Below are 26,295 nucleotides of genomic sequence, written 5' to 3'. Positions count from 1 at the left end.
TTCGAGAACATCCTTCTTGTTTTCCTGGGTTTCTCTACGAACAGATCCGTCATCTCCGCCATTTTTCCTTCTGAACACTGTTCTGTTTGTAATGTCTCTCCCCTGAACGACACATTTTTTTTAAAGATCCTGATGAACGTCTTTCAGCCATGGTACTTGTGTCGTACTTCTTTCCTGGAAGATGAGGATCTTATTTGCTAGGTGTTCCGGTCCCATTCTTCTCAGGTGTCCATAGAAAGTCAGTTTCTTTATTTCTAATCGAGGTTAAAATGTCCTCGCATTTTCCATACAGCTCTTGATTTGATCTCAAAAGGAAGGTAAACTAACTTCCTGTTGCTTTCTTGAGTACCAGAATTTTCCTCAGAAGTTTACGCTCTTCTTTTCTATTTCGGTAATCCCCTTTCTAGCAATGGTCTGTGCTGCATAGAGGCATTCAGGTTTCACCACGGTATTATAGTGTTTAAGTTTGGCTTGAAAGGAAAGGGATTTCGACTTATAAGTTTTCTGACATAGTCTGAATGCAATTTTCATCTTCTTTGTTCTTTCTTCGATACGTCGTCTCCAAATGCAAGACATTCAAATTTGAGTCCAACCTTTTTGATGATGATGATGATGCTTGTTATTTAAAGGGGCCTAACATTTAAAGTCATCGGCCCCAAACTTTTTGTGTCGTATCTTGATTCCATTCGGGATTTTTGCCGACTCATTTCTTTTCTCCATTCCCTTACCACCTTCTCCAAGATTATTATTATTATTATTATTATTATTATTATTATTATTATTATTATTATTATATTTTCTCTCTATTATCTCAACCGGTGAGCACTGAAAAAGCCAGCAGATATTCAGCGCTCTCCGGCGTTGGTTATTTAACAATAGCCTGTAACGAATCAGAAAGCTAAACTGTGGAAATGGTTAGGGGGGCCTATGTGAACGAATCGTATCGATGAAATTTCATTATAATATTTGTCCTAAATGGAAGGCAATAATTGTTTTTACGCAAATCAAGAGTAAAATTAGCGGTAAATGAATAATTACCATTATTACTAAAGAAATATACACTGACTGAGCAAATGTCATGGGATAGAGGAGCACTGATGCGCAGGTGTGTTGTCTGCGCACCACACGCCCCCTGTGCCAGCGGCAGTTGTATAGGAGACCTTGTGAGCAGTGGCTGTGCATGTGACAGGTGTAACATGGAGCGTCGTCGTGAGCTGACACCGTTCGAACGGGGTATGGTGGTCGGTGGCCAACGGATGGGAAGTGCGATTTCGGAAGTGGTGCGGGAATTCAGCTTCACACGATCAACCGTGTCCAGGGTGTATCGTGAATGGTTGAATGCGGGTGTCACCGTCCACAACAGACGAACGCCCGGCCGTCCAGCCACCCTCGATGACCGTGTGACCGTGACCGGCGACATCTGAGACGGATTGTCAATAGTGACAAACGGGCAACCGTGCAACAAATCACGGCTCAATTCAACACAGGCCGTGCTAGACACGTCTCCCAGAGGACAATCCGTAGGAACATGGGTTCTATGGGGTATGGGAGTCAGCGCCGCACACGGGTGCCACTGTTAACCCAACGTCATCGGGCACAACGACGCGCATTTGTCGCCAGTCACCAGGGATGGACACTGGAACAATGGCGTAACGTTATATGGTCGGACGAATCACGATTTCAACTGCACCATGCCGATGGGAGACACCGTGTATGGCGCAGATCACATGAAGCGAAGGATCCCGCCTGCCTCGAAGGTGTGGTCCAGGGCGCTGGTGTCTCAGTTATGGGATGGGGTGCATTTTCCTGGTATGGAATGCCTCCCCCCCCCCCAGTTGTTCTGGAAGATACGTTGAGTGGTACGCGGTATGTTGAGCTGCTCGGAGACCATCTCCACCCATTTTTTGCCTTCCAGCGCTCAGACGGTTCTGCAGTGTTTCAAGTTGATGACTCGCCGCCACATCGCTCCAACGTCGCCCGGGAATGGTTTCAGGAGCATGCAGCGGAGGTCCAACGACTGCCGTGGCCACCCAGGAGCCCCGATATGAACCCTATCGAGCATATCTGGGATGTCCTGGAACGCAGGCTCTGTGTCATGGATCCTGCACCCAAGAACAGACCAGCATTGGCGGCCGCTCTGCAAACGATTTGGTGTCACCTGCGTCCAGAGGACTACCAAGGACTTATCGACTCACTTCCACGGCGTCTCACTGCAGTTCGCAGGGCCAGAGGAGGCCCCACACGTTATTAGGTGACTATCCCAAGACATTTGCTAAGTCAGTGTATATATACTTACATGCATATTTGCAGTCCTCCCTATTCTGTTATTTCTTGCAATTGTACTATGTCTCAGCGCTTTTTAGTATCTTACGTCTTTTGTTCATGTAGCAATTTTGTGTGTGAAGTCTTTGGTTACTTAACTTCTTTGAAATTCTTTGCATTGCTTTGCATGATGTTTCTTGGTGAGGCGAGTTCTTGACTTGTGCCCGTAACTCATTAATTAATATAATTTTTGGTCCATGGATCATGCTATATTTCTTTCAACAAAAATCATTTTTGTATTACTTACGATATACTTTTCACCTCCATTTTCCCGTTTGATCTGCCCGCGCTAGTCATGATGGACAAAAGTCTTGAGAATTCACAGACATAGCACTTCCATTCGTCAGTGCTAGCCCTGGACCAGAGGAAGGAAAACAAAGGACAACACGAGGAAGCGGAATGCCACAGAAGAGAGTCGTGTCTACGGCGAAATTGTCGCCGTAGGTACGTGTGAATATTTCTCTACTAATTATGGTACTTATTAATTTATAGCTAATCTTACTTTTGAATTTTGTGAAAGCAATTATGATCCTCCATTTAGGAGAAAAAATTCAATTAAATTTCATAGATACGATTCCTTCACGTAACCTGTGGAAATAAATGAAAATACATGATGGAATTAAGTTTAAAATATCACAAATTTATTGAAAACTAAACATCATCCTTACTAGCTGATATTATGAGAATGATTTCTACTTTATATTCTATCATAACATTTCTTTGTAAAAGTCCAGCCAAAAAATAGGCTAAAATACAGTTCGGTCTGGGAAACAAATGGGTTGGCATACAAAGTTAATAATTAATGTATTGGTTACACGCCCCCTAAGTACATTTTATGATTTTCGGAGACACCGAGCTGCCGGAATTTTGTCCCGCAATAGTTCTTTTACGTGCCCGTAAACCTGCCGATAGTATACAAAATTAATTTCTACTCTGCAATAGTAAATAATCCATCACAAATTGATATCAATTTAATATTTGCATATACTGAAGATGAGATTCTCAATGAAAAAGAAATTCTCAATTTGAATATGCCAAATACACTGACTGACAGAGCAAACGCAACACCAAGAAGGAGTGGTTCGAAAGGGATGAAAGTTGGGGAAAAAACAGAGACGGCACGGACGAATAATTGATGTTTATTTCAAACCGATATGCATGTTACACAATGCGCACGGCATCGACTCAGTAGGATGTAGGACCACCGCGAGCGGCGATGCACGCAGAAACACGTCGAGGTACAGAGTCAATAAGAGTGCGGATGGTGTCCTGAGGGATGGTTCTCCATTCTCTGTCAACCATTTGCCACAGTTGGTCGTCCGTACGAGGCTGGGGCAGAGTTTGCAAACGGCGTCCAATGAGATCCCACACGTGTTCGATTGGTGAGAGATCCGGAGAGTACGCTGGCCACGGAAGCATCTGTACACCTCGTAGAGCCTGTTGGGAGATGCGAGCAGTGTGTGGGCGGGCATTTACTGCTGAAACAGAGCATTGGGCAGCCCCTGAAGGTACGGGAGTGCCATCGGCCGCAGCACATGCTACACGTAGCGGTGGGCATTTAACGTGCCTTGAATACGCACTAGAGGTGACGTGGAATCATACGCAATAGCGCCCCAAACCATGATGCCGCGTTATCTAGCGGTAGGGCGCTCCACAGTTACTGCCGGATTTGACCTTTCTCCACGCCGATGCCACACTCGTCTGCGGTGACTATCACTGACAGAACAGAAGCGTGACTCATCGGAGAACACGACGTTCCGCCATTCCCTCATCCAAGTCGCTCTAGCCCGGCACCATGCCAGGCGTGCACGTCTATGCTGTGGAGTCAATGGTAGTCTTCTGAGCGGACGCCGGGAGTGCAGGCCTCCTTCAACCAATCGACGGGAAATTGTTCTGGTCGATATTGGAACAGCCAGGGTGTCTTGCACATGCTGAAGAATGGCGGTTGACGTGGCGTGCGGGGCTGCCACCGCTTGGCGGCGGATGCGCCGATCCTCGCGTGCTGACGTCACTCGGGCTGCGCCTGGACCCGTCGCACGTGCCACATGTCCCTGCGCCAACCATCTTCGCCACAGGCGCTGCACCGTGGACACATCCCTATGGGTATCGGCTGCGATTTGACGAAGCGACCAACCTGCCCTTCTCAGCCCGATCACCATACCCCTCGTAAAGTCGTCTGTCTGCTGGAAATGCCTCCGTTGACGGCGGCCTGGCATTCTTAGCTATACACGTGTCCTGTGGCACACGACAACACATTCTACAATGACTGTCGGCTGAGAAATCACGGTACGAAGTGGGCCATTCGCCAACGCCGTGTCCCATTTATCGTTCGCTACGTGCGCAGCACAGCGGCGCATTTCACATCATGAGCATACCTCAGTGACGTCAGTCTACCCTGCAATTGGCATAAAGTTCTGACCACTCCTTCTTGGTGTTGCATTTGCTCTGTCAGTCAGTGTATTATCAAATTAATTATTCCGTTGCAAAAGAAATGTTCAATGAAACATTAACATTAGCATCTTATATTAACTCTATTATTATAAATATTAACTAAAATAATTTTAAAAAGTAATCAGTCGACCCAATTTACTACACTCCCTCATGCGATTACTACGCTGGACCAAAACTAACAACGTTGGTAGAGAACACACTACAAAATATAAAACTGTAATCCCTGACTTGGATTATAAAAATCAATGCACAAAAATAACAGCTGAAAAGAAACATACCAAAACAAATCCTGGAAAATGTCACACAAAATATCAATCCACAAAAATATGAAGATGAGAAAAAATGGGTTACACTTAGATCAGTGCGCCTTATCGTCCAAAAAATACGATATTTCTGAGGTACGAAATGTTCTACTACTTACTGGTAGGTGAGCCGTTTTTAATTGACTGCTTTCAGATTCAGCTGCTGCTTGTCCTTATTTCACTCTCTTTATTTAGGAGCGGGCCACCAGTCCAACTAGGGGACTCTTTGGGCTTGGATTTTAGTAGGGTTATTTCATTGTTATCCAATTATTGAATGGGTGGGCTTTGACACACGTATGTTTAACATTGATTGATATTGTTTCTGGCGTGTGGGTTGTCACAACAAGGCGTCTCCCAGTGTGAGTCCCGCCCCGTACCCGCCTAGCTTTTAACCTGTTATCCACCGTTTATTGAAATTTTTATGTATTTACATAGTGATAAAATATTTACATTTTTGTCTAGTATATGCAAAGTTTTTGCTTATTATTCAATGCAACAACATTCACAAGAATGAATATTACTTCACTTTTCACCTTTTTAATTTCTTTTCTTGATGGTCTTCATTCATTTACAATTATTATTATTATGTCTGGCTCCATGGCTAAATGGTTAGCGTGCTGACATTTGGTCAAAAGGGTCCTGGGTTCGATTCCCGGCAGGGTCGGGAATTTTAACCTTAATTGGTTAATTTCGCTGGCACGGGGGCTTGGTGTAATAGTCGTCTTCATCATCATTTCATCCTCATAACGACGCGCAGGTCGCCTACGGGTGTCAAATCAAAAAAAGACCTCCATCTGGCTAGCCGAACTTGTCTCCGGACACTCCCGGCACTAAAAGCCATACGGCATTTCATTTTTTCATCATTATTATTATTATTATTATTATTATTATTATTATTATTATTATTATTATTATTATTATTATTATTATTACTGTGCTTTGTGTTATGGTTACATTTGATTATTTTCTGTGTGGTGTTTTGTGTGAAAAGGATAAAATAAGAATGTTTTGTGTACTGTGTCATTGTGTTTTTAAAATTAATGGTGTATTTGTGCTTTAATTGATAGCCTTTTCTGTCAGCGTTGTTGTTGCTAAGGCTAATTTTATTTATGGAGCCTATACCCTATTTCTGCACCATCTGTAGAATCAATTGCTATCTTCGGGCAGTGGCTGAGGTTAGGAATAGGCGGATGGTGGCGGGTGTTGGCTGCTGGTTTAGGATGGATTGAGCTAGCGGGGATAGATTTATGACTTCACGACTTTATGGGAGGTTGCGAGAATTAGTATTTTTGAGATACTCTAATCGAATAGAAGGAAGGTAGGAACGCATTGTAGGGAAAGTGTATAAGTCATTATAGACTCCATTCTAGTTTTTTTCTAGTTTTTTTTTTCTTTTTGTTTTTTTACAATTTGCGTTACGTCGCACCGACACAGATAGGTCTTATGGCGACAATGGGATATGAAAGGTCTAGGAGTGGGAAGGAGGTGGCTGTGGCCTTAATTAAGGTACAGCCCAGCATTTTCCCGTTGTGAAAATGGGAAACCACGGAAAACCATCTTCAGGGCTGCCGACAGTGGGATTCGAACCCACTATCTCCCGGATGCGAGCGCACATCTGCGCGCCGCTAACCACTTGGCCAACTCGCTCGGTCATTCTAGTTTTAGGTCCGAGTCTGTAGGTAAGTCGAATGGCATGACGGTTTAATTTTAGAACGTCTAAATAGTGGATGGGATGGGCTAGAATCCAGGTTTATGAGGCATAGGTAATGATAGGTCGAACAAATGAAAATGAAAATGTCGTATGGCTTTTAGTGCCGGGATATCCCAGGACGGGTTCGGCTCGCCAGGTGCAGGTCTTTCTATTTGATACCCGTAGGCGACCTGCGCCTCGTGATGAGGATGAAATGATGATGAAGACAACACATACACCCAGCCCCCGTGCCATTGGAATTAACCAATTAATGTTAAAACCCCCGACCCGGGCGGGAATCGAACCCGGGACCCTCTGAACCGAAGGCCAGTACGCTGACCGTTCAGCCAACGAGTCGGACGGTCGAACAAATACTTCATATGTATTAATCATTAGGGTGGCTTTTAGTTCCCAGATGTGAAGTTTTAACCAGCGTAGGAGTTTAAACCTGCTGTATGCAAAATAAAAAAGCAAAGTCATCTCCGTACAGGCCATGAAGGCCCTTGGAGAAGTGAAAGGTAAAGGCCTTCACTATCCGTAATATCGTCACTTGAAGTTAACACGAGCTAAAGCAGTTTAAATCCATCACACACAGGAAGCTAAACCACGCAACCTAACGAAAGATTTCGCTCCAATGAAGTTACATGGAATGGTGCACACGGATTACTTTGCTAACCTACGCTAACCTAAGCCACGCCAAGCTAAATTTTACAGATCAGCAAGGAGACGATTTCGATGAGCCATGCGTACAATCACTTTTTGGCCCGGCATCTAGCAAATAGTCGTTTCCTGTGCGTGGCTTTCGTGAATTATTTCAATACAGTAGCTATTTTATTGCTTCAGTGTTTGTTACTTATCATGTTAAGGCAGACGAAAGGAAGCAAGACTGATCGAATAGATACAAAAATATGCTTGTCTGTCAAATTATTAATCATAATCATGAAAGGCAAGTGTTGCATGAAATAAATGAAACTACGGAAATTGATCGTACGTTTCATTTATTACTTTTACATACAACGTTTACCCTACTTCCTTTAATTTGGGTACTTCATATTCATCTTAACTGCTCCTGAGTTAGGCAGGTGCCCGCGGCTTCGCCCGTGTTTATTAATTCAACCGCGTTAGATTTATCTAAACCGTTTAATGAAATACAAAATAAAAACTATATTTATTAGCATACATCGTTTTCACTTTTAATATTGGTCTTTTCCTATTATTTTAATATTTCACCCCCTTCCAATCCTCACCCGTAGGGGTGTCTTACCCTAGAGTTTTCTTTCCCAAACAGTAAGTCATGAGCAGAACTCGGTCATTTTGGACATTCCTTTCACCCCTTCTGACCCCCATCCCGATTGGGAATGAACTTCGGCTCAAACGACATCCAAAGTGTCAGGGTTCATCTTAGCTACCCCAAAAACTATGAGCTCGCCACTAATATCGGTCATGTTTCGGATTTTTATATTTCACCATTTCTTCCCCTACAGTAATTTTTTTACAGATATTAAGTTGTATGTGTATCTAGTTTGGTTGAGGGTTATGCTGAAACACACACACACACACATTCACTCCTAATCTCTGTCATTTTCGACATTTTCTTTCTTCGCTCCTTCTCACCCCCTATGTCATGGGGACTGAACTTGGAACTTTCATTTTTATACACCGTTTATAGAAGAAACAGAATAAGAAGTTAAGTTTTAAGAAACACATCATAATCTTTTCATACTGTTGGTTAGGCAACCCACTGATCACACTTGTCATGCGATCCTCCCTGGGGTAATGAGCGAAATCGGTCCAATAGTTTTGAGTCCATTCGAAGAACTACACAAACACAAAGATTCATCTAAATATATTTATTCTCTTTCCAATTTCATGTATACAGAATCTTCTCCTCTTTCTGTTTCTTTCTTTCTCTTTCTCCGTCTTCCACGAGAGCGCCCAATAAAAATTCCTCCTCTTCAATTATCCGCCATCTTCAAACGCCTGACTAGAATAGCTTAGCTTTGTATTCGTGACATAGCACAACATAGCTTGGCATCTCTTAGTATAGCGTAGCTTAGCGTAGCTTATCTTAGCTTTTTATTCGTAACATAGCACAACATAGCTTGGCATTGCTTAGCATAGCGTAGCTTATCATAGCTTTCTGTGTGTGGTGGTCTTTATGCAGACATCTAGTTCTGGAGATCAGCCCACACAGACAACAGGCAGCCGCATACCGGGAAATTATTATTATTATTATTATTATTATTATTATTATTATTATTATTATTATTATTATTATTATTATTATTATTATTATTATTATTATTTTAACATAGTTACAGCCTCATTGTACCACGTTTATTTAGATTTGCAACCATGTTTACGCATCCTTACCCACATGTCCTTCATTATCTTAATGTGAGCATTTATTCTGTCCTCTGACCAGGGAAGTCATTTCGCGGGTTTGACTTCATCTACAGGAGCCTTGCAATACTGGATTTTTGATTTAAGGATGGTATTGGTTTTACGTCCCACTAACTACTTTTATGGTTTCGAAGACGCCGAGATGCCGGAATTTAGTCTCGCAGGAGTTCTTGTACGTGCCACTAAATCTACCGACTAGACGCTGACGCACCTCCAAATACCACCGAACTGTGCCAGGATCGAACCTGCCAAATTGGGATCAGACGGCCACCACCTCAACCGTCTGAGACACTCAGCCCAGTATTTATATTTATTTATTTGTTTATATTTTTATTTATTTATTTATTTATTTGATAGTACGAAGGTACACAGGCCTGACCCCAATTACGTTCCTTCATGACATATGGAATTTAAAATTTAAATACATCAAAAAATAAGTACAATAATAGTAAGAAGGAAAAAAAGGAAACTAATAAGCAGAACGCGATTTAAAATTAATACTACAAATGAAAAGCATAATAATATAGGCTACCGGTCAGCCATAGAAAATTATTAAACAAGTTAAAAAAGAACACAACTCAAAAACTTACCAGTACCTAGCCTTACAGCAAAAAGGAATTTAATCATGATCTAGTAAACAATAGCCTTTATTTGCTTATTAAACAATCTAGTGTCGGTGAATATATCAACTTGAGCACCAATTGAATTATAAACCAATAATGTTTTAACTATTGGTAATTTAGAATGACGAACTCGTCTAGATCTTGGGATGTGAAATAGTACTTGCCGTCGTAATTTTACTTGTGGTTCATGAAATTGGATTAAATAAAGTAATTCTTGACAGTCCATTTTCCCATTCAAAATTTTCCTCAATATCTGTAACGAAATTTGTAATGTAAGAATAATAATATAATAGGAATAATAATAATAATGAATATTGAATTTTCACGACCGCATTGTAACCGAAACAGACTTTCAACGTATTAGGTCGTGTTACGTACATGTAGTACGTGTTGCAGAGATGTTAAGTACAGAACAAAAATGGCCAGCCGGACACCAGTGGGATCAGAACCCACAACCTCCCGATTTCGCGTCGGTTGCTCTACCAATTGAGCTATGGTGGCCTAGGCCATCTTTATTCTGTTTGAAAGGATCTGAGCTACAGGTCTGGCACTAACCGACGCGAAATCGGGAGGTTGTGGGTTCGGATCCCACTGGTGTCCGGCTGGCCATTTTTGTTCTGTACTTAACATCTCTTCAACACGTACTACATGTACATAACACGACCTAATACGTTGAAAGTCTGTTTCGATGATAATAATAATAATAATAATAATAATAATAATAATAATAATAATAATAATAATAATAATAATAATAATAATAAATGAAATGGCGTATGGCTCTTAGTGCCGGAAGTGTCCGAGGACATGTTCGGCTCGCCAGGTGCAGGTCTTTCGATTTGACTCCCTTAGGCGACCTGCGCGTCATGATGCCGATGAAATGATGATGAAGACGACACGGACACCCAACCCCTATGCCAGATAAATTAACCAATGATGGTTAAAATTCCTAACTCTGCCGGGAATAGAACCCGAGACCCGTGTGACCAAAGGCCAGCACGCTAACTATTTAGCCGTAGAGCAGGTCATAGTAATAAATAATGTTATTGGTTTTACGCCCCACTAACTACTTTAACGGTTTTTGGAGACGCCGAGCTGTCGGAATTTAGTCCCACATGCGTTCTTTTATGTTGCGCTAAATCTACTGACACGAAGCTGATGTATTTGAGCATCTTAAAATACTATCGGACTGAGCCAGGTTCGAACCTACCAAGCTGGGACCGGAAGGCCAGCACCTCAACCGCCTGAGCCAGTCAGCCTGACGTTTATAATATGTATAGATATGTCCAAGTGAAAGTCTAACACAGTAGAGTCGAGAGTATGAAAAGTGCTAATGACGGAAGAATTTATTCATGACATGATAAATTCATTTAACGAAGTGGAAGCAGTCAGAGATACAATTATTTCCTCTCATCTCTAATGATGATAACTTGCCCCTCTAGCAGCATCACATCCACTAGTTTTAACTATTCCATTTAAAGCCTGCTCTATGCGCCGTATTGTACCGTTACTCCCCTCATGATTTACAGCTTAATGTGGGCGAGCGTTCCAATTTCCATCACACAAACGAAACATTCCCACTCTCCTTCTCAACATTGTTATACAGCTTATAATCGCCACGCACACGGGTTTCCATTTTATAATTCATTGTAGTTCTGTTTGCCAAAAAAGGATTATGGCCACATTAAATACCCATACTCTCCCAACATGCAGAATGCTTCAGTTTAATGTTTTTTCAAGAGGCTTCCTAGGATATTACTATTATTTTCAATTGTTTCTATTCATTCCATTCATTATTCCGTAGGCCACATTGGTTTACTTACAATAATCAATCAATCAATCAATCAATCAATCAATCAATCAATCAATCAATCAATCAATCAATCAATCAATCAATCAATCAATCAATCAATCAATCAATCAATCAATCAATCAATCAATCAATCAATAATTATTTGAGATATCGCGAATTCATTGCTGTGTTTAATAATCGATCAACACTGACCAGAATTTTGTCAAATTATTAAATTTTTACTTGAAGTATGCGGTTTGCAAAAATAAAGTAAAAAATAAAAACAGACGACACTCAAATTATTGCTCATCAACTGTCCACGTTTCCCTAACATTGAAGCATTCATTGTGCATAGTACTTTGAAATATTGCGAATTCCATTGTGTTTAATCATCAATCAACCAATCAGTCATGAACGATCTGCATTTACGGCTGTCTCCCAAGTGACAGATTTCCTGTGTGTTGTTTTCCTGCTATTTTCTTGAATAATTGTAAAGAATTTGGAAATCTAATGAACATCTCCCTTCGTAAATTATTCCTCCCCGTCCTATAAACAACGAATATTTGCCCGAATGTTTCCTCTTGAATTCCAACTTTATCTTCATATTGTGATATTTCCTACTTTTTAAAAACACCAAACCAAACCTAACCCCATGGCGTAACAGCAACGAAAGGGCATTTGCCGACCAAGCGACCACTAATCAGCCCGAAGGCCTGCATATTGCGAAGTGTCGTGCGGTCAGCTTGACGAATCCTCCCTGCCGTTATTCTTAGCTTTCTAGACCGGGGACGCTATTTCCCCGTCAGATAGCTCTTCAACTGTAATCACGTAGGCAGAATGGTCCTCGAACCTGCCCTCAGATGCAGGTAAGAATCTCTGACCTCGCAATGAATCGAACCCGCGGCCTCCGAATAAGAGGCAGGCACGCTAAACCTACACCGCGGGGCCGGCTTTTAAAAACACTACTCGAAGTTATTCGTCTACTAATGTCATTCCACGCCATCTTTCCACTGACACCTCGGAACTTATCATTTAGTCGAGCAGCTCGTCTCCATTCTCCAAACGTCGCAACATTTTCGTAACGCTATTCACATGTCGGAAATTACCTAGAACAAATCGAGCTGTTCCCGAATCAAGTGATCCTGGCATTCATACTATTCAGGTATCAATCGAACCTTTCCCAGGGACTATGAAAAAGAAAATTCACAGCCTGTTCCCAGTCATTCGACTGGGTCAGGAATGGAATGAATGACGCCCCAATGTAGCGACGAGGATAGGAATTGCGCCGCCTGCCAAAAACTGCCGGACTCCTCAGGGGCAATGAATTAATGACTGACAGATGAAATGAAATGGAGTGTGTTGCTGGAATGAATTATTATTATTATTATTATTATTATTATTATTATTATTATTATTATTATTATTATTATTATTATTATTATAATTATTATTATTATTATTATTATTATTATTCTGCCTCTGTAGTGTAGTGGTTAGTGTGATTAGCTGCCTCCCCAAGAGGTCCGGGTTCTATTCTCGGCTCTGCCACCGAATTTTTTGAAAAGTTTACGAGAGTTGGAACGGGGTCCACTCAGCCTCTGGAGGTCGTTTCCGTAGAGGGGGTTCGATGTCCACCTGAGCCATCCTCGAAGTGGTTTTCCGTGGTTTTCCACTTCTCCTCCAGGCAAATGCCGGGATGGTACCTAACTTAAGACCACGGTCGCTTCCTTTCCTCTTCCTTGTCTATCCCTTCCGACCTTCCCATCCCTCACACGTCCTCTGTTCAGTATAGAAGGTGAGGCCGCCTGGGCGAGGTACTGTTTCTCCTCCTCAGTTTTATCCCCCGACCCAAAGTCTCACGCTCAACGACACTGCCTTTGAGGCGATAGAGGTGGGGTCTCTCACTGAGTACGAGGGAAAAACCAACCCTGGAGGGTAGACGGATTAATAAAGAGAGATTATTATATTATTATTATTATTATTATTATTATTATTATTATTATTATTATTATTATTATCGGCAATTAGGTAGTGTGCTAAGAGACCTCACATTTCTCCCCCCACCATGTGCCCAAGAAGGTTTTGATTCGGCCCTGATAACGTCAGTATTCAATAAGATCTCTTCAGTGTGGGGGCACACTATGTACCTTCTGGACGGCAGCTTAAGAACAGGGCGTTCCTAGGCCGGGCAATCTGCGATCCATGACAGATTAAATATGTGATAAGATAATCTCATTTTGTAACACAATGAGAGGCCGCCCCGGCAATTGGACCCACCTGCCCCACCCTGTCTGTTCGGAAGTGTTCCTGAAGGTTACATTCCACAGGGCTGTAACGGTGTTGTACTGCCAGGAAGTCTGAGGAACATTTGTGAAGTAATGCGATTCTACTACCTCATTTGAATATCAAGATTAGACTGGAAACAGGTTTATTTCCCGGATTGTGTTGAAAGAGAAGAATCAAGAAAGTCAAAGAGAACCATATCAGTTCAATATTTTCCTTAAAGGGATTTGGAAATTCAAATGACGATCAGAAAAAGGAAAGAAAAAAGTGTATAAGAGAGACAGAATAGAATTAAACAAAAAATATATCTTCAAGGCGATCAAACACAATCTGTGCAGGGTGTGACCTCGAATATTTTCGAAAAGAAATAAAATTTGAAAAATCTAGTTGAGCAGGAATGTACCCACAATTGTGTTAGTAAGAGATGTTTGACAAGTTCCCTTATTTTCCTGTCAACTTAGAATTCCTCTAGTGTGTTGAACAGTGTCTTTCCATGGAGTCGTACGTCTTCTTGCAGTCAACAACAATGATTACTACCGAGCTCGATAGCTGCAATCGCTTAAGTGTGGCCAGTATCCAGTATTCGGGAGATAGTAGGTTCGAACCCCACTGTCGGCAGCCCTGAAGATGGTTTTCCGTGGTTTCCCATTTTCACACCAGGCAAATGCTGGGGCTGAACCTTCATTAAGACCACGGCCGGTTCCTTCCCACTCCTAGCTCTTCCCTCTCCCATCGTCGCCATAAGACCTATTTGTGTCGGTGTGACGTAAAGCAACTAGCAAAAAAGAACAATTATTACTTATTTGTTCCTTCGTGTTTCTTCGATATTGGCTTGTTTTGTACCACGGTAAACAACTGACTCTCTGGTTAGTCCTTTTTTTCTTCTCCCAGAACTTCATAATTTCGTTGTGGTTCCTCTTCATTTCCTATCATCGTATGTACTTGAACTTTTGATTCTGCGTTTCCTGGAACCTCTTGAATTTATATCAATTTTAGTTCGAAACATATCTCTCTTAAATATTATTTTTGGATTGAAGCCTACTTCCTCCATGTCTTTTATTGTTACTTCTACCCATTTAGTAGTTGGTTTTGATTTGATGATGACATCCGGGAGATAGTGGGTTCGAACTGCACTGCCTGTAGTCATGAAGATGGATTTCCGTGGTTTCCCATTTTCACACCAGGCACATGCTGGGGCTGTACCTTCATTAAGGCCACGGCCGCTTCCTTCCTATTTCTAGGCCCTTCCTCTCTCATCGTCGCCATAAGACCTACCTGTGTCGATGCGACGTAAAGCAAATAGCAAATAATAATAATAATAATAATAATAATAATAATAATAATAATAATAATAATAATAATAATAATAATAATAATATGATGATGATGATGATGACAAAGTTAAAGATTTTCTTCGTCAGTCGACTCTCGTTCATTCTTGTGAGGTGACCGTAAAATTTCAGGCTCCTCTTACGTATGGTGTCTTTGGTCTTCTCTGTTTATTTATTTATTTATTTATTTATTTATTTATTTATTTATTTATTTATTTATTTCTTTATTTATTTATTTATTCATTCATTCATTCATTCATTCACAGGGGCCATCGAAAACCACGTTCTTCTTTTCGGTTGTTCGTCTCGGTTTAACCCGTTCGTCACTACATTTTTTTCGGAAAAGACCTCTGTCAAAGGCGTCTCCCGGTTTGATCTGTAGCACTTGTATTCCTGTTGGGTGTTTCTGAACCAAGAACATCGTAGTTTTAGGTTTTGAATCAAATAGATGAAAGATCTCTTTGGTAAATCTGTTTCCGCCAATTCGTTTCAGGTGATCGTAAAGTCGTGCCGGTATTTTACGGATCTTTCTTCGTGGATGCAATTCTTCTTGTTGGTTCCCATAATTCCCCCTAATTATTCTGCGCTCCTTTCTTTCCACTTCTTCGACAAGTCCTTTACTGGCATTTAGGGATAGGGTTTAGGATGCGTACACAACTACTGGCTTCAGAACCGTTTCATAGCGACGTATTTTAGTATTTTGGGAAAGGTAATTTTTGTTCTACGTGATGTAAGAATTATTATTATTTCCGTTTAGGGCCAATAAAGGCCACTTTAAACAGCCCGCCTGGTGGCCATGATCGTTAAAGCGCTCAAGTCTAAACGGTCTGACACCGAGGTTAGCCGGTTCGAGTCCCGTTGGTGGAAAATATTTTCACCATCAGAATGTTGGCCGGCAGGGGAGGTGGTGGTATACAATGTATAATCAGTAGATTGCGTGCCAAAAGTCTGGATTAAATTCCAAACCTCTCCGCAGTGCTCGTATGGAGTGAGGGCATATGACGCTGTTGATGGTGATTCGTCCGTCGGATGGGGACGTTAAGCCTTGAGCAGACCCCTTGGTGCTTTTCGACAGGAGTAGGCTATGTGCTGGCACCGGGTTTCACCCTCTCCTTACTATCATAATTATATCACGTCATTCTTTCATCTCATGAACTCCTCTGATGAGGTTGACGTCAGGAAGGGCATCCGGTCATAAAAACTCGCCACGACAGATTCATCTCACCTCATACCCGCACCGTAGGGAAACGGGACAAGGGTTGGACAAACAACAAAGGCCACCTTAAATAACTATTACACACTTTTTAGATCTTTTTTGTAGCCCAGAATCGCTGCATTCCTTCCTTGCCAGCCTGCCGTCTTTTCGCTGCTCAACCACTGTTCTGATTTTGTTCTCTATGGACGCCCTTGAAGTTGTAGATTTATAACCCGTACTGTGGTCGATTTGGGATGTCCTCTCGCCTTAGTCGAGACTTGTTGAAGTCCTTCCTTTCCTCACCTCCTTGGAACCACTTGTCAGAAAGGTCTACTATCAACTATCTGAAAGATTTGTTTTGTCAATCGCTTTCCTTCCATTCTGGAAGAGGTGTCCATAGAATTTCAGGCTTCCTTTCCTAATACACTCAAACGGTCATTCATATTCCCGACACAATTTTTTTATGTCCGTTAATCTATATTGCCCATTTTCAATTCTTGGACCCATTAACATGAGAAGAATTTTTCTCCGAACCTTCTCTTAAACCAGCCTTCTCAGTCATTCGGAGGCAGTGAATGGCATAAAGATATTCCGTATTAATCACAGTGTTGTAGTGTCTCACGCTCCAAAATAATCCCACTAGATTTAACATCATTGATTCCTGGAGAAGAGAATGGCTTCAAAATGCTCCATAAACTTGTCAGCTGTCACCTTGCATCTCTGAGACGGTCCTGGGTTTGATTTACCTCGCACAGTACAGGCAGCACTCAATCAGTTGGGGAAAGGGCATGGAAATTATGGAGACTCACTCTTCAACTGGGGAGTGCAATCCTTACCCGCATGTGACTACGACGCACCACGGCAGGCCATTCAACATATTAGGGAAGACTGCAGAAATATAACTTACTAAGGAGAGTATGAAGAATTCCTATGAACTAGATGTTTATTTACAATTTAGTGATGAATATAGCCGCCTCTGTGGTGTAGTGGTTAGCGTGATTAGCTGCCACCCCCGGAGGTCCGGGTTCGATTCCCGGCTCTGCCACGAAATTTGAAAAGTGGTACGAGGGCTGGAACGGGGTCCACTCAGCCTCGGGAGGTCAACTGAGTAGAGGTGGGTTCGATTCCCACCTCAGCCATCCTGGAAGTGGTTTTCCGTGGTTTCCCACTTCTCCTCCAGGCGAATGCCGGGATGGTACCTAACTTAAGGCCACGGCCGCTTCCTTCCCTCTTCCTTGCCTATCCCATCCAGTCTTCCCATCCCTCCCCAAGGCCCCTGTTCAGCATAGCAGGTGAGGCCGCCTGGGCGAGGTACTGGTCATACTCCCCAGTTGTATCCCCCGACCAAGAGTCTGAAGCAACCGGAACACTGCCCTTGAGGCGGTAGAGGTGGGATCCCTCGCTAAGTCCGAGGGAAAAACCGAACCTGGAGGGTAAACAGATGATGATGATGATGATGAATATAATGTTTCTCAAAATGTATGCAAAAAGCCACGCGCTAAATAAATATCTGATCTTCGCCTGTAAAGAGATTGCTTTCCTCTTATGAAGGTTGTGACTTCTACGAAAAGAAGCATAAACATAAACGCTATTTGCTTTACGTCGCACCGACACAGAAATGTCTTATGGCGACGATGGGATGGGAAAGGCATAGGAAGCAGCTGTGGCCTTAATTAAGGTACAGCCCCAGCATTTGCCTGGTGTGAAAATGGGAAACCACGGAAAACCATCTTCAGGGCTGCCGACAGTGGGGTTCGAACCCACTATCTTCCGATTACTGGATACTGGCCGCACTTAAACGACTGCAGCTATCGAGCTCGGTACGAAAAGAAGCGACCATATTATTATTATTATTATTATTATTATTATTATTATTATTATTATTATTATTATTATTATTAGTCGGCTCCATCTAGGGCCACGTTAAGTCTTGTTACAGTTTGCTTGACTTCCTTTTGAGGCCAAAATTCCCTCATTCTCTGTGAGTGTGCCAGCTTGCATTCCTCTGTCCAGGTGATACCTTGTCTTCTTTCCGGTTGCTTGTCTCGGTTTAGCCCATTCGTCAGTATCTCTTCGCGGAAAAGATCTCTATTGAAGGTGTCTTTTAGTTTTATATGCAGCATTTGGAGGTCTTCTTTGGTGTTCATAAACCAGGGCATTGTGGTTTTGGGTTTGGAGTCAAAAAAGTGAAAGATCTGTTTAGTCAGCCTGTTTCCGTCTATTCGTTTGTATGACCGTAATATCGTGCCCGTATCTTACGGAGTGTTTCTGTAATTTTCTCTATTTTAGTGTAAATTTCTTTGTTGGATTGTTAATAATCCAACAAAGAATAATTCTTGTAATTGGATCCCATGATACTTCTGATGATTTTGCGCTTTTTTACTCCAGTTATTCGAGGAGCCCTTTATTAGCATTCATGGATAGCTGCATACATAACTACCGGCTTCAGAAGAGTTTCATAATGATGTAGATTAGTATTTTGGGACAAGCATTTTTGTTGTAGACTGAGTGCAACGTTTGATAGACTGTTTCAAGTTTGTGTAGACGTTCCTTAAGTGCTTCTTTGTTCAGTCCATTTTTCATTATGATCTCACCCAGATACTTACATTTTAGTACTTGGTTGATCTTCCCGTATTTTGCCTGGAGTTTTCCTGGGGCATCTTTGATGTTCATTTTATTTTATTTTATTTTATTTTATTTTATTTTATTTTATTTTATTTTATTTTATTTTATTTTATTTTATTTTATTTTATTAAATGCTATTTGTTCGCGGCGTCGACCTATGGAGATCTTTTGCCCCTGCTTGCACCACGTGATATGAAATTGCGTGTAATTAGAATTGCGGAAGTGTAGAGTGTTGAATGTGAGGAAAGGAACGTTAAGGACGACACAAACACCCAGTCTCCAGGCCAGGGATATTAATCATTTACAATTAAAAACCCCTGACCCAGTCGGGAATCAAACCCGGGGCCGTCGGATGACAGGCGGGCGCGTTGCCCCTACACCACGGGGTCTGACATCCTTGATGTTAGTCATTCATTCGGGTTTTTCAAAAGATATCTGCAAGCCAGTTCGTTCAGCGATTTCTTTTAGGAGATCGATTTGCATCCTAGCAGTTTCTACATCGTTTGACAGAATGGAGATATCATCAGCAAACGCTAGACAGTCGATCATGATACCCTTCGATTTTGTTTATTATTATTATTATTATTATTATTATTATTATTATTATTATTATTATTATTATTATTATTATTAATGTTACCGTGGTTTGGTGGATTAGCAAAGGTGAAAGAAGGTGCTGGGGTGAATGGGTCTAACTACAAATGCCAAGAAAAAAAATTAAACTGAAATTGAAGGTTATATTTTCAAAAAACAACTATTTCTCACTGAGTGAGATAACAATGACCAAGCAATTTAAAATCAAGACTTAGAAAGAGATCCAAGATTTCAAATTCTGTAACACACATCGGCTATAAGCCCTCATTTTTACCATTTTTTGCGTTTCCAGAGCAAAATTTACAGAGAAGCTTAAATTTACAAAGGGGCAGAAATCCCCTAGTACCAGGAGCACCAGCTCCGTAATTAACAAATGTCCAGCCTCCTAGAGGCACTTTTACAATGCATAAAAGAGCTGACCCGCTCTAAATTTTTCAAGCCTATTAAAGGTAATACCCGACTTTACAATTAATTGCCATCAAGGCACAACTTACAAAATGAAACGGGGGTATCTTGTACTCAACCTACTGGGCCTTAGCAGAAAAGAACAGGTTTAGTAAATGGCCCGAAATACAAAGGGATGGAGGCGAGAATTTGCACTCCTACATGTAACTTCTTAAAACCTAAAAGGCACTAGGCCGATGAAACAGGGGCTATTCCCAAACTATGGAGGTGACCCGTATAAGAAAGAAATTTAAAACATTAAGGAAAAGAAGAAAATCAGTTACCAAAACGTAGTCACCTCAAACCAAACTGAAAGGGAGCTCGAGAGGGTAAGGCACTCTCTATCCCCGATTTACAATTAAAGATATTTACATAAGCCGGCAGAAATTTACATTACAGAAAGGTAGGTTACATAGCAAAAGTTTCGGACCTTTCCCGCGGGTTAAACTGCTGAGCTAGCAAGAAATAAGGATGTTAAATGGCCATTACCTTACTGAAGATCTGCTGCCTGATGAAAGAGGCACCACCCGCCTCCTGCTACACGTCCATTAACTAGGTTAGATGTAGATTGAGCGGCCAGGAGACGTAAAAATCATCAGTTTTTATACCCTCGGGGAATGTTCACGACCTTTCATGAATAAAACAGTCACACCCACTCAATTTTATTGGGTCGCTTAAAGTTACTCACCAAAATCGAAGAAGAAACCAGTGATTGGTAGAAAATTAATTACAGAAATTCTTGATTGGTTAAAATCAAAACAGGCGGAAAGACAGGATAAATATTGCCAACGCAAAAATGAATGCACTAAATTTAGTAAAGAATAAACTTGCGAATACAACATTTCTTCAAATAAAGTTCCTTCTCTTCGCACAAGGGTGCATGCTCATGCAGAGGCGTCTATGAGAGAATGTCCACAGTTCTAGATAAATAGGAAACAAAACAAGTCGAAATTCACACAATGACGTCTTCAAAGGAAACATTTAAGTAGGTCCAGTTTTAAGTTCACTGTTTCTCCTATAGAGGAGTAATTTAAGGCGGAAAATTTAAATGTGCGGCGTAGAGGTGTACCACCCAGTACAATTATTATTATTATTATTATTATTATTATTATTATTATTATTATTATTATTATTATTATTATTATTATTATTATTATTATTATTATTATTATTTGCAGTCACTGAGTCACTGTTATAAATACGAAGCTTAGTTTACTTTTGTTTGGCTCATCAGAACTAGTTGGGGCTGTCTATCCGAGACGTTAAAGGACGCGAGTTCGATTCCCTGCGAGATTGTCAAAAACATTACACATGAGGTTTCTACTTCTTAAGCGGCACATGGCCGCAACTTTCACTCAGCCTAGACAAAAACTGAGTAACAGATAAATTCCTTCCTGGGGACACGCGCGTTACCGAGGTCACGGATAGAGGTACCGAGCGAGTGGCTCAACGGTTTGGGTCTCGTAGCTGTCGGGAGATAGTGGGGAGCCCTGAGGATAGTTTTCAATTTTTTACAAGTTAATTTACGTCGCACCGACACAGTAGGTATTATGGCAACGATGTGATAAGGAAGGGATAGGAGTGCAAAGGAAGCGGCCGTGGCCTTAATTAAGCTACAGCCCCAGCATTTGCCTGGTGTGAAAATGGGAAACCACGGAAAACCATCTTCAGGGCTGCCGACAGTGGGGTTCGAACCTACTATCTCCCGAATAGCGGATACTGGCCGCACTCAAGCGACTGCAGCTATCGAGATCGTTAGTTTTCCAGTTTCACACCAGACAAATGCTGGGGCTGTACCATAATTCAGGCCTAGGCCACTTCCTTCCCACTCCTAGCCCTTTCCTATCGCGTCGTCGCCATAAGACCTGTCTTTGTGGATGAGATGTAAACTAAATTGAACACGGATTGGGACAGCATTTATCTTGTTCTCCCCCAAGGCTCTTAAAATAACCTTGAAGGAGATTAATTTTTGCACCCAACTAACAACTCTTCACTGTTTTCAGAGACGCCAGCAGCCACACCCATCCTTTATATATTACAGGAAGATTTATTAAATTAAATATTTAAAGAATACGGAAGTGTCTTAATAGTAATCCTTCGTACTTACGAGAATATCTAACTAACTTGGCGAAGTTTGCAAAGTTTGGAAGTTTATTTCAACAACAGTGCAAAAGTAGCAATCTATGTAAGCTAGGAAGCAAGCTTTAGAATGCAAAGTACAAAGTAATCAGCTTCTTTAATTTACCGTAACTGCATTAACATGTAAATTACGTGTAGAAACATCTGAGAAGGAGAAGTCGTGCTTCCCACTCATCGTAAATGAAGATGTAGACCTGATGATAGTGAACAGTGGAACCAGTCGGTTTCCGGTGCGAACAGAATGAACTCTACACAAGGGCAATAATAGATACAGCGCAGTCATTTCAAACGTTCTTGAGAAGCAAAGTAACATAACTTTACTTCAAGAAAGTATTCAGTACCTCTCCTCTCTCGCAGTGACAAACATATCTGAGCAGTTAATACCACCCTCCTTGCGTTATAAAGCCTACGTTCCTCCTTCACATTTTTCACTTTTATTTCCTCATTCGGGTACACTCCTGTCAATGGTGCCACCTGTTTGTACCAGCAATCATTATCAATGCATTTATATCTGTTATTTCTAACTTATGAATATTCCACCCATCTTCCACTCCTGATCAACAAACTCAGTCTGAAAACAAACCGTTGTAAAGATAGTTTTGTCTGATAATCCGACAGCCACCAATTTTGCGCGAGGTCACCCACCCTCTCATTCATGTTGCCGCGTTTATCGGGATCCGTCTCCATACGCTCAAGTGGGCGGTGTCATATTCTAGGCAATAGGGATCCCAAGGACATCGGGCTGTACCGCAGGTCGTAGGAACTCCCGCGGCATGGCTTGGTAGCCAGCAAGGCCCGTGCTAGATACATCAGTGCCTGGAAGGATTAACTCCCAAAATAAATGGACCGGCTTGTAATCTGTAAATGACTCGTGCATGATATATAGTCCAACCAAAGCTACGTTTAGAATTCTCCAGCTCACATCTTGCATGTGCTATGTAGAACTTGCCATGTTTTACCTGTAGGCATCTTTTTGTTTCTTCCTGTGAGGTTCTTTCCTGGACCTTACTTAAACCTCCTCTACCTACCATACATCCAAATACCAAATATATTTGGCAGCATATCTGACATGGACACTGGTACGATACTTCCTTTAGTATCACCACTTCCCAGTCTTATCTACTGTATCTTTCCCTTCTTAGAATTATAAGGCGCGAACAAAATGTTTCCGTCTGAGGGCGTTGCTGCAGCGGACATGAAACTTAGCGCGACTCCGAGCGGGTATATAAGTACGGACATGTAGGCAAAATGCGGCAGTCGTGTGGTGCCGAGATGCGTGCATTCAATGCAGCCACGTGAACTATGGTGATGTTATTACCAAATGCGTCCAAACAGGACCAACGTGTTGTTGTTCTGTTCTTGGCTGCCGAAGGATAAACACCGGTGGACATCCATTCTGCGTTGATGGGGTGAAAGTTCCTTTTGGGGATCATTGTAAATACCTACGTGTTAGTATAAGGAAAGATCCTTATTGGGGTAATCACATAAGTATATCTGCACATGGTTATAAGGGTATTTATGGGTTGTAGTAAGGATGTAAAGGAGGGGGCATATAAGTCTCTGGGAAGACCAAAACTAGAGTATCGTTCCAGCGTATGGGACCCTCACCAGGATTACTTGATTCAAGAACTGGAAAAAATCCAAAGAATAGCAGCTCGATTTGTTCTGGGTGATTTCCGACAAAAGAATAGCGTTACAAATATGTTGCTAAGTTTGAGCTGGGAAGACTTGGGAGAAAGAAGACGAGCTGCTCGACTAAGTGGTATGTTCCGAGCTGTTAGTGGAGAGGTGGCGTGGAATGATATCAGTAGACGAATAGGTTTGAGTGGTATCTTTAAAAGTAGGATAGATCACAATATAATATAAAGATGAAGTTGGAATTTAAGAGGACAAATTGGGGTAAATATTCGTTTATAGGAAGGAGAGTTTGGGATTGGAATAACTTACCATGGGAGATGTTCAATAAATTTCCAATTTGTTTCTAATCATTTAAGGAAATGCTAGGAAAACAACAGATAGGGAATCTGCCACCTGGGCGACTGTCCTGAATGCAGATCAGGATTGGTTGGTTGGTTGGTTGGTTGGTTGGTTGGTTGGTTGGTTGGTTGGTTGGTTGGTTGGTTGGTTGGTTGGTTGGTTGGTTGGTTGGTTGGTTGGTTGGTTGGTTGGTTGGTTGGTTGGTTGGTTGGTTGGTTGGTTGGTTGGTTGGTTGGTTGGTTGGTTGGTTGGTTGGTTGGTTGGTTGGTTGGTTGGTTGGTTGGTTGGTTGGTTGGTTGGTTGGTTGGTTGGTTGGTTGGTTGGTTGGTTGGTTGGTTGGTTGGTTGGTTGGTTGGTTGGTTGGTTGGTTGGTTGGTTGGTTGGTTGGTTGGTTGGTTGGTTGGTTGGTTGGTTGGTTGGTTGGTTGGTTGGTTGGTTGGTTGGTTGGTTGGTTGGTTGGTTGGTTGGTTGGTTGGTTGGTTGGTTGGTTGGTTGGTTGGTTGGTTGGTTGGTTGGTTGGTTGGTTGGTTGGTTGGTTGGTTGGTTGGTTGGTTGGTTGGTTGGTTGGTTGGTTGGTTGGTTGGTTGGTTGGTTGGTTGGTTGGTTGGTTGGTTGGTTGGTTGGTTGGTTGGTTGGTTGGTTGGTTGGTTGGTTGGTTGGTTGGTTGGTTGGTTGGTTGGTTGGTTGGTTGGTTGGTTGGTTGGTTGGTTGGTTGGTTGGTTGGTTGGTTGGTTGGTTGGTTGGTTGGTTGGTTGGTTGGTTGGTTGGTTGGTTGGTTGGTTGGTTGGTTGGTTGGTTGGTTGGTTGGTTGGTTGGTTGGTTGGTTGGTTGGTTGGTTGGTTGGTTGGTTGGTTGGTTGGTTGGTTGGTTGGTTGGTTGGTTGGTTGGTTGGTTGGTTGGTTGGTTGGTTGGTTGGTTGGTTGGTTGGTTGGTTGGTTGGTTGGTTGGTTGGTTGGTTGGTTGGTTGGTTGGTTGGTTGGTTGGTTGGTTGGTTGGTTGGTTGGTTGGTTGGTTGGTTGGTTGGTTGGTTGGTTGGTTGGTTGGTTGGTTGGTTGGTTGGTTGGTTGGTTGGTTGGTTGGTTGGTTGGTTGGTTGGTTGGTTGGTTGGTTGGTTGGTTGGTTGGTTGGTTGGTTGGTTGGTTGGTTGGTTGGTTGGTTGGTTGGTTGGTTGGTTGGTTGGTTGGTTGGTTGGTTGGTTGGTTGGTTGGTTGGTTGGTTGCAGAATAAAGACTGTGTATTGGGCATCATGTCTGCCGAAAACCACCGTTGCGGAATGGCGCAACTAGTTCCGTGCGGATCGCCTTTCAACACAAGACGCCGGTCGATCTGGTAGGCCAACCTCATTCAGCCAAGTGAAGTGGGAGACACTCGAACACCCTCTCCCAAAAAAAACCCTTTAGGCCTGATCTCTCCCCATGTGAATATCACGCTTTCGGTCACCACAAGAAGGCCTTGAAGGGTCAACGCTCGCTGTCGGACGAGGATGAGCGGGGCAGGCAGTTAACGCAGCAGGACAGCGTGTTTTACCACACGGGGATTTCCATCCTATTGCGTCGGTGGGATGGGTGCCTCCATGCTCACGGGGAATGTGTCTGATTGGCATCCCAATTCAGAACTGTACGGGCATCGAACGGAAAATTTCTGATCGCCCCTAATAACAGCGTGTCGGAGGCGATGTAGCGTGTGTTGATCCCCACGCAACTCCTCTCCATACAACGTAAATAAACGAGATTTGGTGCCAAAAGCATAAAATTGGTAATACTCAACCCTACAATCTTTTTCTCGCTAACGATGCCCCGACTGGAATGTCGCCTAGCCTGCACTGAAGTCTTGTGTTGGATAATTTTCGTCTAACGTCACCTTATACGACAACACTACCGGTTCTTCCTCCAGCGGACAACTCACGCATTCCTCAGGACGAGGCGGTGAACTCCAGCCTGTGATGGAGTCGTTTCTCATTAACATAATGACTTCTTGAATTATCAATTACATGCTGCCTGCTCGAGCTAATAAGACAAGACAATGAAGACAGCCTGTGATTGATCACCACACACCGGTCGTCACAGAAAGTGGCTCGCCAAACCACGTTCGCACGTTATAAAACTAACCGGCGCGCAACACCAT

Source organism: Anabrus simplex, chromosome 10 (genome assembly GCF_040414725.1).
Source record: "Anabrus simplex isolate iqAnaSimp1 chromosome 10, ASM4041472v1, whole genome shotgun sequence".
Taxonomy (NCBI): domain Eukaryota; kingdom Metazoa; phylum Arthropoda; class Insecta; order Orthoptera; family Tettigoniidae; genus Anabrus; species Anabrus simplex.
The sequence above is the reverse complement of the archived record's forward strand: the minus strand, read 5'-3'. Positions refer to the sequence as shown.